Raw genomic sequence first — 17,443 nt, 5'->3', positions numbered from 1 at the left:
CAGCACGACATGACACTAAATAATAGCAAAACATTAATTATATCTTCAAAAAAGATTGATGTAAATAAATTTCCTTTCCGCAATAAAAAAAAAAAAAAAATTCAGAACACTCTACAAAACCCTGTATTACATAATGTTTGAACTAGTGATGGTTTACATATGGTACATCTACTAGAAAACCAATATGAACAAAGCCAGGAAAAGACTTAGGTGCATTCATTAGATATTCCTACAAGGTTTTTTCTTTAGGTCAGACAACAAAAGGAAAAGTAAAGTGAAGCAAACACAAGATGGTAATTCAAGTGAGCCGATGGGTTGATTTTCTGCGTATTGCCAACACTATTGTTAACAAGGTGACCTTACCTAACATTTTCAAAGTAATAAAATCAAAACAATAAAATTTATCTGAATGATGTATTATTATGGAGACAAAAAGGAAAAACTAACATGACTGATGTAAATGCTGAACATAAGAGATAACCTAAAGCTGCCATCTTATCCCCCTTCAGACAAATACAAAGTATATATTTCTGCACAAGCTATTACACAAAAATCAATAAAGAACTTTCAAGTAGCTTGTGCCAAAAGGGGTTTTAAGTGAATGATAGGAAAAATAAGCATGCATAAAACTCATTAAATATTTATACTGTATCATCTTTTGTAAAAACACTTGGGAGATTTTAAAAAAAAAAATCATAATGTAAATAGTAATTATCATTCATTGCCTTGTCATTAGAAGTAAGAAAAGCTTCTTGAATGATTTAGTTCATTCGTTTAACAAAATTTATCACAGACTTCAGAAATTTAATACAGGACTCCCTTGTCTTATAGAAGTTTGTTTAGGAAAACAGAGTTCCATAATGCAAAATGTATTTTCTGACTTCTAAAAACTTACTTTGATTTCAAACCAGGATAATGCCTAGTATCAAACAGTGTCTTTTCATGTTTCTACTTAGATATTCTCTAAGAATAATTTAAAGGAGTTTGGAATTTTGAGATAAGGTGAATCAGAAGTAAAACTGCTATTCCTATTGCAATATGGCTTTCATCCTCTAAACTCATACTAATACAGAATGAAGAGGTTAGTACAATAGTTACCAAATATCTTTCGTTGTATATATATAAGGAGACATTATACATCCTAATGTGTAAGGAAATTTCCAGATCAGATGAGGAGAGAGTAATACAAGGAGTAAAGAACAAAGATGAGGCATGTGTGTGCAAGGGAGTACTGTGTAGCAAGCAATTCTGTAGAGGGGAAACATAATTACTGCAGAGGAAGCAGAAAAATAACGTAACAAGCCAATGACTGAATCATTACAATATAACCAGACTAGCAGTATCGCCCAGCGTTGCTCGGGTTTGTTTTCTTTTCAACCCTTTAGAATTGGAATTTTTGAAAAGTAAAAAATTTGCATTATGTAGCTTGTTATTCTCTTTAAGTGAACATTTTTCTGGTTGAAATACACTGAAAATTAGCAACACAGTAGTAATAAAAAATCATAAAAAATAGGGATTTTCATAGAAAAAAAGCATCTTTTTGATGTAAATAATTTTTGGTCTTAAAATGGTTTGATTTGAATTTTTTTTTCTACAGAATGAAGAGCAAGCCTTCTTCTATCATACTCTCAATTTTGGTCAACTTGCACCGTAGGGTCTCTGAGGGGATAGTGTTAGTTGAAGGCTACCAAACCTGCCACACAGACAACTTCAGCTTTATATATATAGATTTGGAAGATGGTTATTTAGCCTTGAATATCAATGAATAAAGGAAAAATTGAGCTTTCCAGAATCAACTGTTTTCCAAATGTTTCTTGGATCCAAAGAGAAAAAGGCCTAGCTACTTCAAGGCAAAAACACTTATCTGCAATTATCTCTCACGAAGGATTCAGTTATAGCATTACCAAAATTATTTTCAAGAGACAAAACTTGCTTCTTGTATTTCGATAAAAGCCTTTTTTCTTTTGAACACTGGCATCCTAAGCTAAATTTAACGATAGCCATCTACATAATTTATAAATTTTATTGTAATTGTTCACTCAACTACTGAAACACGGGAGAGAGAGAAATAGAGAGCTTTCTTTTAAACTGAGAGTTGTTCATAGGAAGCAAGTCTTCTTCCATGAAGCAAACATTTGTTTTATCAGATTTCCATTTGATAAAGTGTAGTTCTGTAGCAAGTGGATGTTTGGTAGGATTAGCTAATATTAGCAACTGAATAAAACAGCAAGTTTAAAGGTTGAGATGAGGAAGGGGGCGAGGTATATAGCAACAGCATAAGAGTGAATATATTTGGTGGCATTTCACTAAATGTTAACCCTTTGGCATTTAAACTGACCACATCAGGCCTAAATATTCTACTTGTTTTATGTTCAAACTGGCCAGATCTGGTCTCGCACCAATCTCTCTACCATCATCATCATCGTTTAACGTCCGTTTTCCGTGCTAGCATGGGTTGGACGGTTCGACCGGGGTCTGGGAAGCGAGGGGCTGCACCAGGCTCCAGTCTGATCTGGCAGTGTTTCTACAGCTGGATGCCCTTCCTAACGCCAACCACTCTGCGAGTGTAGTGGGTGCTTTTTACGTGCCACCTGCACAGGTGCCATGGGGGTCTAGCATCGGCCACGATCAGTTGGTGCTTTTAACCTGCCACCCGCACGGAAGCCAGCCAAGGCTGCGCTGGCATCGGCCACGTTCGGATGGTGCTTTTTATGTGCCACCGGCACAGAAGCCAGTCAAGGCGGCGCTGGCTTCTAAATGTATACAACTACATAATCAAAATCTCAAAACCATGAAATAATGCATGATTAATTCAAAATGATGTGACTAAACAAGCATTAAATTTAACAGAGTAATCCGAATGCTAAAGGATTAATGATTAAGGAAAATTTCAAAGAACTTTGCAACTATCAGTAATGTGTGATGAAGATGATACTCTTAGGAATGAGAGAAGTTTGTCAAGAATTAGATTTCAATTGGACATAAACATAATCGATTGTAAAGGATTTGGGATGGTGTGATTAAAATGATGCAGTTTGAAGCAGTTTTTTTACAGCTGGTCATACATAGTTGTAACAGAGAACTTGTTGACCAAGGCTAACACTTGACTTGTATTGCAGTTAACATCAGTCAAGTCTACCCTTTTACAAAAGGCATATTTATATTTGGGAGGGAGGGGAGTTGATCAAAAATATATCTCACTGACATTCTTTATAACAGATTGTCAGGTTTGATATTAAGTGCAACAGTTTTTTTTTTACATTATAGTTCTTAATCCTTTTTATAAATTTTCTACTGCTTTCGACCATCTGTTTCATGAAATAGGTAGCCAGTGGGTCTAAGATGTAACATTAAATAGACAATGTACACAAGATGTACCTAATTCACACTAATTCATCTAAATTCTCCATACTGAGATTATCCATGTAAAATTATGGCTTCTAATGTCTCAAGAAGTTCTAATAGAAAATTCCTATGTATAATAACCACAGTCACATGACTGAAACAAGTAAAAGAGTAATAGGATCTTTTCGGTTTGAATGGCAGTTTTTAACATAATTCCCACGTAACTAAACACTTTTAAACTTCGTATACTGGTAGAATGTGTTTATAAAACATCTTTTTCTCTTGGCTTTATTGAGAAAACTCTATAGTTTGTAAGATATTTTCTTCAATTTTGGCAATTTCAACCAATCAATGACATGTATTTGAGGTGAAAACATTCTGTGCCATATGAATATGTCCCTCATTTAAGAAACAGATTGGGTTTGTTTACATTTGTGAAGAAAAAAAGATACCCTTCCCCCCCCACCCCTAACTAACCCTAACCCTGAAACAGATTGAAATACAATAGATCGATACTAGGGTCATAATTATGGGTGACAATTTCATATGACACCGCTAGAAAAAACTGCCGTTCAAACCAAAATGATCCGAGTAATATATCTCGTAAATACTTTTCTAGAACTGTGCAAATATTTTTAAAAACAAATTTCGAAATCTTGAACAGAATTGATTCTGTGACTAACTTATAGATTAACTACATTGTAAAGTCCCTAAACCATAATAATGCAAATTACGTTTTACTGAAAATTAACACAAACATACAAGAACAGAAGAAATAATTTTTAATATATGTTGCTGCTACTAGCTATGTTGTATGTTAATTAATGCCAATAATGTGGTTTTATTTTAAAGATTTTAATATAAAATTAGAGAAAAGTTTACACATATAGGCGCAGGAGTGGCTGTGTGGTAAGTAGCTTGCTAACCAACCACATGGTTCCGGGTTCAGTCCCACTGCGTGGCATCTTGGGCAAGTGTCTTCTGCTATAGCCCCAAGCCGACCAATGCCTTGTGAGTGGATTTGGTAGACAGCAACTGAAAGAAGCCTGTCGTATATATGTATATATATATATGTGTGTGTGTGTGTTTGTCCCCCTAGCATTGCTTCACAACCGATGCTGGTGTGTTTACGTCCCCGTCACTTAGCGGTTCGGCAAAAGAGACCGATAGAATAAGTACTGGGCTTACAAAAAGAATAAGTCCCGGGGTCGATCTGCTCGACTAAAGGCGGTGCTCCAGCATGGCCGCAGTCAAATGACTGAAACAAGTAAAAGAGCATATAAAAAAAGCAAAATGAGAAAAGTCACAGTAATAACATCGCAATTTTGAACATATCGATAAACATCTCAATATCATTATTTAAAAATCAATGGAACTACCATTATCCAACCAACCATATTATTATCTGGTACATACATCATGAAAAAGTTGCTTTCAGCATACAATCATTTTTAAATACTTTGACAATGGACTAATGTGATAGTCTTTTTGAAACATTTTTACCACCAACCTTTCTGGCATACTATTATGTTTTTGGAGCAAATATTACATTTACTAATGTCAACTATTTGCTGAACTCAATGTGTTACCTATGTCTGTATTATGTTTACAGGGTCAAAGAATAATGTACCATTCATTCAGTCACCAGCCAAGAATAGTTTTAGATATGCAGAATTTAAAATTCTCTTTAAATGAGAAGTTTTTTTTTTGTCATTGTTATTTTATTATAATTTAACATAAGGTGGGATTTATATACTAAAGAAAGAAAAACTATCCAGCTTAAAAATTCCGTTACAATGTTTTTAAGTTAACATGCCAGGTTAACATGCCGGGTTCAGTTCCACTGCGTGGCACCTTGGGCAAGTGTCTACAGTAGCCTCGGGCCGACCAAAGCCTTGTGAGTGGATTTGGTAGACGGAAACTGAAAGAAGCCCGTCGTATATATGTATGTATGCATGTGTGTGTTTGTGTTTGTGCCCCTAGCCTTGCTTGACAACCGATGCTGGTGTGTTTATGTCCCCGTTACTTAGCGGTTCGGCAAAAGTGACCGATAGAATAAGTACTGGGCTTACAAAAGAATAAGTCCCGGGGTCGAGTTGCACGACTAAAGGCGGTGCTCCAGCATAGCCGCAGTCAAATGACTGAAAAGAGTAAAAGAGTATGCCAGTAGTAGGTTGAGAAAAAAGAAAACACTGACCACACTATTGTATTCTTTAAACACGAAAATCTTACTTCTAAGCAATAGTGAAGTGATTCATCTTTGCACTTTAGTGAATACAATAAATAATGATCTGTTAGTGACTAAGATTTCTTCATCTCTGTTATTAAGTTGAGTCAGAACTTTTAACTACAATTTAAATCGGTTAGCATCTATTTTTTTTTTTTTTTTTTTTAAGCAGATTCTAATTTATTTTTTAAATTACTGATGAGTATTGGAATTCACTTAGTAAAATATTCTAATTTCTCGTAAACCTTATTGCTGACTAATGCTAAATTAGTTGACATTAACTACTCCAACAGACTGAAGAGATGAATAGTTCATTAACTAATGATGTATCATTTGTTCTATACATATTCCAAAAGGTTTTCAGGTTACCAGATAACCTTGAAGAAAAAAAAAACAAAAACTCTACAACAATAACTTAACCAATTACTCAAAACACAAAAACATATCCTTGCATACCAAATGATTAATGAAATACGTTATCATTTACACAATAATTAAATCTGAATAACCTAAATAAAAAGTATAGTATATGCAGTATAAAGGAATGCTTATATTTCCAAACTGGTATACATACAGAATTCACTGAGAAGATTCCTTCTGCCTCATTTCAGAGTTTCTATTAAGTAATGTATCCTTAGCATTTTAAAATTCACTTTTTTTTTTATTTAAATATATATATATATATCAAATTGGCTGATGCTTTTGAAAACGTGATTCTTGAATTTAAGATAGTTGCTCAACATGATTTCACATGCCATTTAAATACAAAAATATAATTTCCTGTGTAAAAAGAAATTAGGACTGCAGATAGATCTAATGATAGTGTACATAGCCAGGTTTTCAAATTGGTAAATTAAATTAAGAAGCTGTTACTTTATTTAGTAAATGGAAATACACATATTCTTCAAAGACTTTTCTATCGTTAAGCTACTGGAATAACCGAGTTCAGTTAGTGTGATCCTTGGTGACAAAAGGATTCATTTTCTACACTGAAAGCAAATTATGTAAACAAGCAGGAGTGGCTGTGTGGTAAGTAGCTTGCTAACCAACCACATGGTTCCGGGTTCAGTCCCACTGCGTGGCATCTTGGGCAAGTGTCTTCTGCTATAGCCCCGGGCCAACCAATGCCTTGTGAGTGGATTTGGTAGACGGAAACTGAAAGAAGCCCGTCTTATATATATATATATATATATATATATATATATATATATAAGTGTGTCTGTGTTTGTCCCCCTAGCATTGCTTGACAACCGATGCTGGTGTGTTTACGTCCCCGTCACTTAGCGGTTCGGCAAAAGAGACCGATAGAATAAGTACTGGGTTTACAAGGAATAAGTCCCGGGGTCGATTTGCTCGACTAAAGGCGGTGCTCCAGCATGGCCGCAGTCAAATGACTGAAACAAGAGTAAAGAGTAAGCACTAAGATCTACATACAACTGAAGAAAGAGTAGCCTCACAAACCTTAGAATGCTTACTACACTTCCTTTGAAATCATTTAACAACCATGCATAAAAACCGAGCATCTAATCTGTTAGATTATAAAGACTGAGTCCCAATGGAAAGTAGCCATCAAAATATTCAAGGTCGAGTAGTTTCTTCTTTAAGAAAGTATCTCTCTTCCACTTTCATGCGCATAGTATTTAGTCACCACTTTTCAAAGTATAACTGCTACACTAAGTAAACAAAATTTCCTACTGGTTATTTGTATCCTCTGCAATCCCTAAACCTTCCATTCACTTATATTAAATCCAACCCTTTAGCATCTAAGCCAGCCATATCCAGCCAAAATATTCTGCTTGCTTAATGTTCAAACTGACTAGATCTGGCTTCTCACACTTACCAAAAAATGTCATTCTAAAAATAGACACTCACATTATGGAAAGCTTGAGGCTATAATATACGATTAATTCAAAACAATGAAAATAGAATACATTGAAGAGAATACTCTGAATGCTAAAGGATTAAAAGCTATGGCTCTGCAGTTAAACTTTGCAAGTACATGGTTTTAGGTTCTATCCTGCTGCAGGACATCTCAGGCAAGTATCTTCTCCTATAACCTCAGGCTGACCATAGTCTTACAAGTGAAATTTCATTGACAGAAAGTGTTTGAAAAACCACCAAAGGTGTGTGTGTGTGTGTTTCAACATTTAACCCTTTTGTTACCAACCTGGCTGAAACCAGCTCTGGCTCTGAGTACAAATGTCTTGCTTTCATAAGTTTTGAATTAAAATCTTCCACCAAACCTTAGTCACAATTTATGTTCCTAACACTAACTTAATGATAACTAAGTTATTTTACTAAATTCTTTGTTATATTTGAAGTAATTGAAAGAAACACAGAGCATCTCAAAATAAATACAGTAACAAAAGGGTTAAAGGCATGAAATAACATGCCTTACTTAAAAATAGGAGGAGCTGGTGTGAGGGAGGACATTTGTCTGTAGAATACTCAAGAAGTCTCATTCAACCCATAGTAGAATAGAAAAAAAAAGTAGGAATATAAACAAAGGTGCTTCATTACTTAAAAACAAATGAATTTATCAATTATAACAAATTTCAAAATGCTAGCCAGCTAATAGTTTGATCTGAAAGACAATCTAAGACACAAAATTTATCCCCAGAGAGTAATTAGCTCCTTTCGAAACCAAATAGGTGGTTATGAATTTATTATGTGGGGGAAAATGGGAGTGGAAACAGATGTCAATTAAAAGGTTTATCTTCAAATTGCACAAGCAGATATTTATACAAATGGAGAAAACACAAACTCAAAGTGGTACACTGTTCTGTTGCTTGGGACAGAGGCTAAGCTAAGTGATATATTAGTCATGGCTGTAAGAAATAAATAAAAAAGATGACAAGACAGAAGCTATCAGGAAAGTAGACCTACATATGTACAGAGGCAAAAAAAAAAAGATTAAAAAAATAAGGCTTCAGTAATGGGAAGGATGTTTGCAACTGCTCTATGCTGTGATGTGTCATGTGAAGTGTTTTAAATAAGACAGTGTGTCAATACAAAACATGTCATTGAAAGAGAAATTTCAAATAACTCCAGCAAATTTGCCCTCTGTGGCCATGGAAAGAAAGGTGTGGAAATAGGTCAGTGAAAAGTTGCTGATGAAAGGATATGGAAAAATTACAAGACTATAGTCAAGCCAACTGGAAGAACTGCTATAGGGATCTAACAAAAAAAAAAAAAAGATACATAAAAAAATAAAAATTAAAGTTGCTGTAGAATGTTGAGACATAAAGGTGTTGAAAGCATTTATGTCAGATGTTACAGAAGATATTTGTTCTGGGAAGATCTTATTCCAATCGTTCGACTGGAATAAAGGCACAATCTCAGATACAAAGATAAAGATTGAGTTAGTTCTTCATGTACAAAATGTAGTTTATACGCTGTGTGCACAAGTATGATGTAATATGGAAGAAGAAAAAAAAAACCTCTCAGACACATTTATAGTAAAAAGTGTTTGAAATAAAATTGAAGAACTTGAGAAGTTAGATTGTGTTTGAAAAGATGAGATGTCACTGGAGTAAAGCAGATTGAGAAATATTTTGCAGGCCTCTAAGTCCAAATTAGATGGAAAAAAGAACAATGATTTTACATCATGCTGTCCTCTAGTCTACAAAATGACACCATATTTATTACTAGATAAAATCAAATTTGGCAACAAATACAAAATTTCATGTACTTCAAATATCTAAAGTCCAAAATTACAAAGATACCAGACAGCATTCAAACAATGGTAAAAAAATAAAATGATACAAGAATAGCATCAAAAGTCAGAAATATTTATAGAGTTGACATATTTAAATAGTTTCATTTATCAGTAAATTTTAATTTCATTTTTGTAAAACAGTATACAATTGTGAATTGAAAATTCTTTAATCACTCATTCTCGTACCACCAAAGTAGTGGCTGTTATCACAGCCTATCACTAGTGTTTGTTTCTCTTTCAGTATTCATAACATCATCATTTAACATCTGTTGTCCATGCTGGCATGGGTTGGATGGTTTGACCAGGGCTGATAAGCTGAGGGGCTGCACCAGACTCCAGTCTGATTTGGCATCGTTTCTACAGCTGGATGCCCTTCCTAACACCAACCACTCAAAGTGTAATGAGTGCTTTTACATGCCACTGGCACGGATACCAGTTGTGTGACACCAGTATCTGCCATGACTATAATTTCACTTGGCTTGATAAGTTTTCTTCTCAAGCACAGCATATTGCCAAAGGTCTCAGTCATTTGTTATTCATTGTCTCCATGAAGCTCAATGCTCAACAGGTGCTTTTTACATGCCACTGGCACAGGTGCTGGTTACATGACACCAGCATCAGCCACATTGCCTGCATGAGGCCCAACACATGAAAGGTGCTTTTTATGTGCCACTGGCACAGGTGCTAGTTACATGACACCAGCATCAGCCACATTGCCTGCATGAGGCCCAACACATGAAAGGTGCTTTTTACATGCCACTGGCACAGGTGCTAGTTACATGACACCAGCATCAGCCACATTGCCTGCATGAGGCCCAACACATGAAAGGTGCTTTTTATGTGCCACTGGCACAGGTGCTGGTTACATGACACCAGCATCAGCCACATTGCCTGCATGAGGCCCAACACATGAAAGGTGCTTTTTATGTGCCTGGCACAGGTGCTAGTTACATGACACCAGCATCAGCCACATTGCCTGCATGAGGCCCAACACATGAAAGGTGCTTTTTATGTGCCACTGGCACAGGTGCTGGTTACATGACACCAGCATCAGCCACATTGCCTGCATGAGGCCCAACACATGAAAGGTGCTTTTTATGTGCCACTGGCACAGGTGCTGGTTACATGACACCAGCATCAAGCATTGCCTGCATGAGGCCCAACACATGAAAGGTGCTTTTTATGTGCCACTGGCACAGGTGCTAGTTACATGACACCAGCATCAGCCACATTGCCTGCATGAGGCCCAACACATGAAAGGTGCTTTTTATGTGCCACTGGCACAGGTGCTAGTTACATGACACCAGCATCAGCCACATTGCCTGCATGAGGCCCAACACATGAAAGGTGCTTTTTATGTGCCACTGGCACAGGTGCTAGTTACATGACACCAGCATTGGCCACATTGCCTGCATGAGGCCCAACACATGAAAGGTGCTTTTTATGTGCCACTGGCACAGGTGCTAGTTACATGACACCAGCATCAGCCACATTGCCTGCATGAGGCCCAACACATGAAAGGTGCTTTTTATGTGCCACTGGCACAGGTGCTAGTTACATGACACCAGCATCAGCCACATTGCCTGCATGAGGCCCAACATGAAAGGTGCTTTTTATGTGCCACTGGCACAGGTGCTGGTTACATGACACCAGCATCAGCCACATTGCCTGCATGAGGCCCAACACATGAAAGGTGCTTTTTACATGCCACTGGCACAGGTGCTGGTTACATGACACCAGCATCAGCCACATTGCCTGCATGAGGCCCAACACATGAAAGGTGCTTTTTACATGCCACTGGCACAGGTGCTAGTTACATGACACCAGCATCAGCCACATTGCCTGCATGAGGCCCAACACATGAAGGTGCTTTTTACATGCCACTGGCACAGGTGCTAGTTACATGACACCAGCATCAGCCACATTGCCTGCATGAGGCCCAACACATGAAGGTGCTTTTTATGTGCCACTGGCACAGGTGCTAGTTACATGACACCAGCATCAGCCACATTGCCTGCATGAGGCCCACACATGAAAGGTGCTTTTTACGTGCCACTGGCACAGGTGCTAGTTACATGACACCAGCATCAGCCACATTGCCTGCATGAGGCCCAACACATGAAAGGTGCTTTTTATGTGCCACTGGCACAGGTGCTGTTACATGACACCAGCATCAGCCACATTGCCTGCATGAGGCCCAACACATGAAAGGTGCTTTTTATGTGCCACTGGCACAGGTGCTGGTTACATGACACCAGCATCAGCACATTGCCTGCATGAGGCCCAACACATGAAAGTGCTTTTTATGTGCCACTGGCACAGGTGCTAGTTACATGACACCAGCATCAGCCACATTGCCTGCATGAGGCCCAACACATGAAAGGTGCTTTTATGTGCCACTGGCACAGGTGCTGGTTACATGACACCAGCATCAGCCACATTGCCTGCATGAGGCCCAACACATGAAAGGTGCTTTTTATGTGCCACTGGCACAGGTGCTAGTTACATGACACCAGCATCAGCCACATTGCCTGCATGAGGCCCAACACATGAAAGGTGCTTTTTATGTGCCACTGGCACAGGTGCTAGTTACATGACACCAGCATCAACCACATTGCCTGCATGAGGCCCAACACATGAAAGGTGCTTTTTATGTGCCACTGGCACAGGTGCTAGTTACGTGACACCAGCATCAACCACATTGCCTGCATGAGGCCCAACACATGAAAGGTGCTTTTTATGTGCCACTGGCACAGGTGCTAGTTACATGACACCAGCATCAGCCACATTGCCTGCATGAGGCCCAACACATGAAAGGTGCTTTTATGTGCCACTGGCCAGGTGCTGGTTACATGACACCAGCATCAGCCACATTGCCTGCATGAGGCCCAACACATGAAAGGTGCTTTTTTGTGCCACTGGCACAGGTGCTAGTTACATGACACCAGCATCAGCCACATTGCCTGCATGAGGCCCAACACATGAAAGGTGCTTTTTATGTGCCACTGGCACAGGTGCTAGTTACATGACACCAGCATCAGCCACATTGCCTGCATGAGGCCCAACACATGAAAGGTGCTTTTTATGTGCCACTGGCACAGGTGCTGGTTACATGACACCAGCATCAGCCACATTGCCTGCATGAGGCCCAACACATGAAAGGTGCTTTTTATGTGCCACTGGCACAGGTGCTGGTTACATGACACCAGCATCAGCCACATTGCCTGCATGAGGCCCAACACATGAAAGGTGCTTTTTATGTGCCACTGGCACAGGTGCTAGTTACATGACACCAGCATCAGCCACATTGCCTGCATGAGGCCCACACATGAAGGTGCTTTTTATGTGCCACTGGCACAGGTGCTAGTTACATGACACCAGCATTGGCCACATTGCCTGCATGAGGCCCAACACATGAAAGGTGCTTTTTATGTGCCACTGGCACAGGTGCTAGTTACATGACACCAGCATTGGCCACATTGCCTGCATGAGGCCCAACACACATGAAAGGTGCTTTTTATGTGCCACTGGCACAGGTGCTAGTTACATGACACCAGCATCAGCCACATTGCCTGCATGAGGCCCAACACATGAAAGGTGCTTTTTATGTGCCACCTGGCACAGGTGCTAGTTACATGACACCAGCATTGGCCACATTGCCTGCATGAGGCCCAACACATGAAAGGTGCTTTTATGTGCCACTGGCACAGGTGCTAGTTACATGACACCAGCATCAGCCACATTGCCTGCATGAGGCCCAACACATGAAAGGTGCTTTTTATGTGCCACTGGCACAGGTGCTAGTTACATGACACCAGCATCAGCCACATTGCCTGCATGAGGCCCAACACATGAAAGTGCTTTTTATGTGCCACTGGCACAGGTGCTAGTTACATGACACCAGCATTGGCCACATTGCCTGCATGAGGCCCAACACATGAAAGGTGCTTTTTATGTGCCACTGGCACAGGTGCTAGTTACATGACACCAGCATCACCACATTGCCTGCATGAGGCCCAACACATGAAAGGTGCTTTTTATGTGCCACTGGCACAGGTGCTAGTTACATGACACCAGCATTGGCCACATTGCCTGCATGAGGCCCAACACATGAAAGTGCTTTTTATGTGCCACTGGCACAGGTGCTAGTTACATGACACCAGCATTGCCACATTGCCTGCATGAGGCCCAACACATGAAAGGTGCTTTTTATGTGCCACTGGCACAGGTGCTAGTTACATGACACCAGCATCAACCACATTGCCTGCATGAGGCCCAACACATGAAAGGTGCTTTTTATGTGCCACTGGCACAGGTGCTAGTTACATGACACCAGCATTGGCCACATTGCCTGCATGAGGCCCAACACATGAAAGGTGCTTTTTATGTGCCACTGGCACAGGTGCTAGTTACATGACACCAGCATCAGCCACATTGCCTGCATGAGGCCCAACACATGAAAGGTGCTTTTTATGTGCCACTGGCACAGGTGCTGGTTACATGACACCAGCATCAGCCACATTGCCTGCATGAGGCCCAACACATGAAAGGTGCTTTTATGTGCCACTGGCACAGGTACTAGTTACATGACACCAGCATTGGCCACATTGCCTGCATGAGGCCCAACACATGAAAGGTGCTTTTTATGTGCCACTGGCACAGGTGCTAGTTACATGACACCAGCATCAGCCACATTGCCTGCATGAGGCCCAACACATGAAAGGTGCTTTTTATGTGCCACTGGCACAGGTGCTAGTTACATGACACCAGCATCAGCCACATGCCTGCATGAGGCCCAACACATGAAAGGTGCTTTTTATGTGCCACTGGCACAGGTGCTAGTTACATGACACCAGCATCAGCCACATTGCCTGCATGAGGCCCAACACATGAAAGGTGCTTTTTATGTGCCACTGGCACAGGTGCTAGTTACATGACACCAGCATCAGCCACATTGCCATGAGGCCCAACACATGAAAGGTGCTTTTTATGTGCCACTGGCACAGGTGCTGGTTACATGACACCAGCATCAGCCACATTGCCTGCATGAGGCCCAACACATGAAAGGTGCTTTTTATGTGCCACTGGCACAGGTGCTGTTACATGACACCAGCATCAGCCACATTGCCTGCATGAGGCCCACACATGAAAGGTGCTTTTTATGTGCCACTGGCACAGGTGCTAGTTACATGACACCAGCATCAGCCCATTGCCTGCATGAGGCCCAACACATGAAAGGTGCTTTTTATGTGCCACTGGCACAGGTGCTAGTTACATGACACCAGCATTGGCCACATTGCCTGCATGAGGCCCAACACATGAAAGGTGCTTTTTATGTGCCACTGGCACAGGTGCTAGTTACATGACACCAGCATTGGCCACATTGCCTGCATGAGGCCCAACACATGAAAGGTGCTTTTTATGTGCCACTGGCACAGGTGCTAGTTACATGACACCAGCATCAGCCACATTGCCTGCATGAGGCCCAACACATGAAAGTGCTTTTTATGTGCCACTGGCACAGGTGCTAGTTACATGACACCAGCATTGGCCACATTGCCTGCATGAGGCCCAACACATGAAAGGTGCTTTTTGTGCCACTGGCACAGGTGCTAGTTACATGACACCAGCATCAGCCACATTGCCTGCATGAGGCCCAACACATGAAAGGTGCTTTTTATGTGCCACTGGCACAGGTGCTAGTTACATGACACCAGCATCAGCCACATTGCCTGCATGAGGCCCAACACATGAAAGGTGCTTTTTATGTGCCACTGGCACAGGTGCTAGTTACATGACACCAGCATTGGCCACATTGCCTGCATGAGGCCCAACACATGAAAGTGCTTTTTATGTGCCACTGGCACAGGTGCTAGTTACATGACACCAGCATCAGCCACATTGCCTGCATGAGGCCCAACACATGAAAGGTGCTTTTTATGTGCCACTGGCACAGGTGCTAGTTACATGACACCAGCATGGCCACATTGCCTGCATGAGGCCCAACACATGAAAGGTGCTTTTTATGTGCCACTGGCACAGGTGCTAGTTACATGACACCAGCATTGGCCACATTGCCTGCATGAGCCCAACACATGAAAGGTGCTTTTTATGTGCCACTGGCACAGGTGCTAGTTACATGACACCAGCATCAGCCACATTGCCTGCATGAGGCCCAACACATGAAAGGTGCTTTTTATGTGCCACTGGCACAGGTGCTAGTTACATGACACCAGCATGGCCACATTGCCTGCATGAGGCCCAACACATGAAAGGTGCTTTTTATGTGCCACTGGCACAGGTGCTAGTCACATGACACCAGCATCAGCCACATTGCCTGCATGAGGCCCAACACATGAAAGGTGCTTTTTATGTGCCACTGGCACAGGTGCTGGTTACATGACACCAGCATCAGCCACATTGCCTGCATGAGGCCCAACACATGAAAGGTGCTTTTTATGTGCCACTGGCACAGGTACTAGTTACATGACACCAGCATTGGCCACATTGCCTGCATGAGGCCCAACACATGAAAGGTGCTTTTTATGTGCCACTGGCACAGGTGCTGGTTACATGACACCAGCATCAGCCACATTGCCTGCATGAGGCCCAACACATGAAAGGTGCTTTTTATGTGCCACTGGCACAGGTACTAGTTACATGACACCAGCATTGGCCACATTGCCTGCATGAGGCCCAACACATGAAAGGTGCTTTTTATGTGCCACTGGCACAGGTGCTAGTTACATGACACCAGCATCAGCCACATTGCCTGCATGAGGCCCAACACATGAAAGGTGCTTTTTATGTGCCACTGGCACAGGTGCTAGTTACATGACACCAGCATCAGCCACATTGCCTGCATGAGGCCCAACACATGAAAGGTGCTTTTTATGTGCCACTGGCACAGGTGCTAGTTACATGACACCAGCATCAGCCACATTGCCTGCATGAGGCCCAACACATGAAAGGTGCTTTTTACATGCCACTGGCACAGGTGCTAGTTACATGACGCCAGCATCAGCCACATTGCCTGCATGAGGCCCAACACATGAAAGGTGCTTTTTATGTGCCACTGGCACAGGTGCTAGTTACATGACACCAGCATCAGCCACATTGCCTGCATGAGGCCCAACACATGAAAGGTGCTTTTTATGTGCCACTGGCACAGGTGCTAGTTACATGACACCAGCATCAGCCACATTGCCTGCATGAGGCCCAACACATGAAAGGTGCTTTTTATGTGCCACTGGCACAGGTGCTAGTTACATGACACCAGCATTGGCCACATTGCCTGCATGAGGCCCAACACATGAAAGGTGCTTTTTATGTGCCACTGGCACAGGTGCTGGTTACATGACACCAGCATCAGCCACATTGCCTGCATGAGGCCCAACACATGAAAGGTGCTTTTTATGTGCCACTGGCACAGGTGCTAGTTACATGACACCAGCATCAGCCACATTGCCTGCATGAGGCCCAACACATGAAAGGTGCTTTTTATGTGCCACTGGCACAGGTGCTGGTTACATGACACCAGCATCAGCCACATTGCCTGCATGAGGCCCAACACATGAAAGGTGCTTTTTATGTGCCACTGGCACAGGTGCTAGTTACATGACACCAGTATTGGCCACATTGCCTGCATGAGGCCCAACACATGAAAGGTGCTTTTTATGTGCCACTGGCACAGGTGCTGGTTACATGACACCAGCATCAGCCACATTGCCTGCATGAGGCCCAACACATGAAAGGTGCTTTTTATGTGCCACTGGCACAGGTGCTAGTTACATGACACCAGCATCAGCCACATTGCCTGCATGAGGCCCAACACATGAAAGGTGCTTTTTATGTGCCACTGGCACAGGTGCTGGTACATGACACCAGCATCAGCCACATTGCCTGCATGAGGCCCAACACATGAAAGGTGCTTTTTATGTGCCACTGGCACAGGTGCTGGTTACATGACACCAGCATCAGACCACATTGCCTGCATGAGGCCCAACACATGAAAGGTGCTTTTTATGTGCCACTGGCACAGGTGCTGGTTACATGACACCAGCATCAGCCACATTGCCTGCATGAGGCCCAACACATGAAAGGTGCTTTTTATGTGCCACTGGCACAGGTGCTGGTTACATGACACCAGCATC

General features: G+C 41.6%; 1 protein-coding gene across 2 annotated transcripts in view; it reads right to left on the bottom strand.

The window, feature by feature from the left end:
• The window catches only part of LOC115231965 (ras GTPase-activating-like protein IQGAP1), a 217,587-nt gene that overhangs the window by 148,690 nt on the left and 51,454 nt on the right, over window positions 1-17,443 (bottom strand). The window lies entirely within an intron of this gene.

This window comes from Octopus sinensis, linkage group LG2 (assembly GCF_006345805.1).
Source record: "Octopus sinensis linkage group LG2, ASM634580v1, whole genome shotgun sequence".
NCBI classification, from domain to species: Eukaryota; Metazoa; Mollusca; class Cephalopoda; order Octopoda; family Octopodidae; genus Octopus; species Octopus sinensis.
The sequence above is the reverse complement of the archived record's forward strand: the minus strand, read 5'-3'. Positions and strand labels throughout refer to the sequence as shown.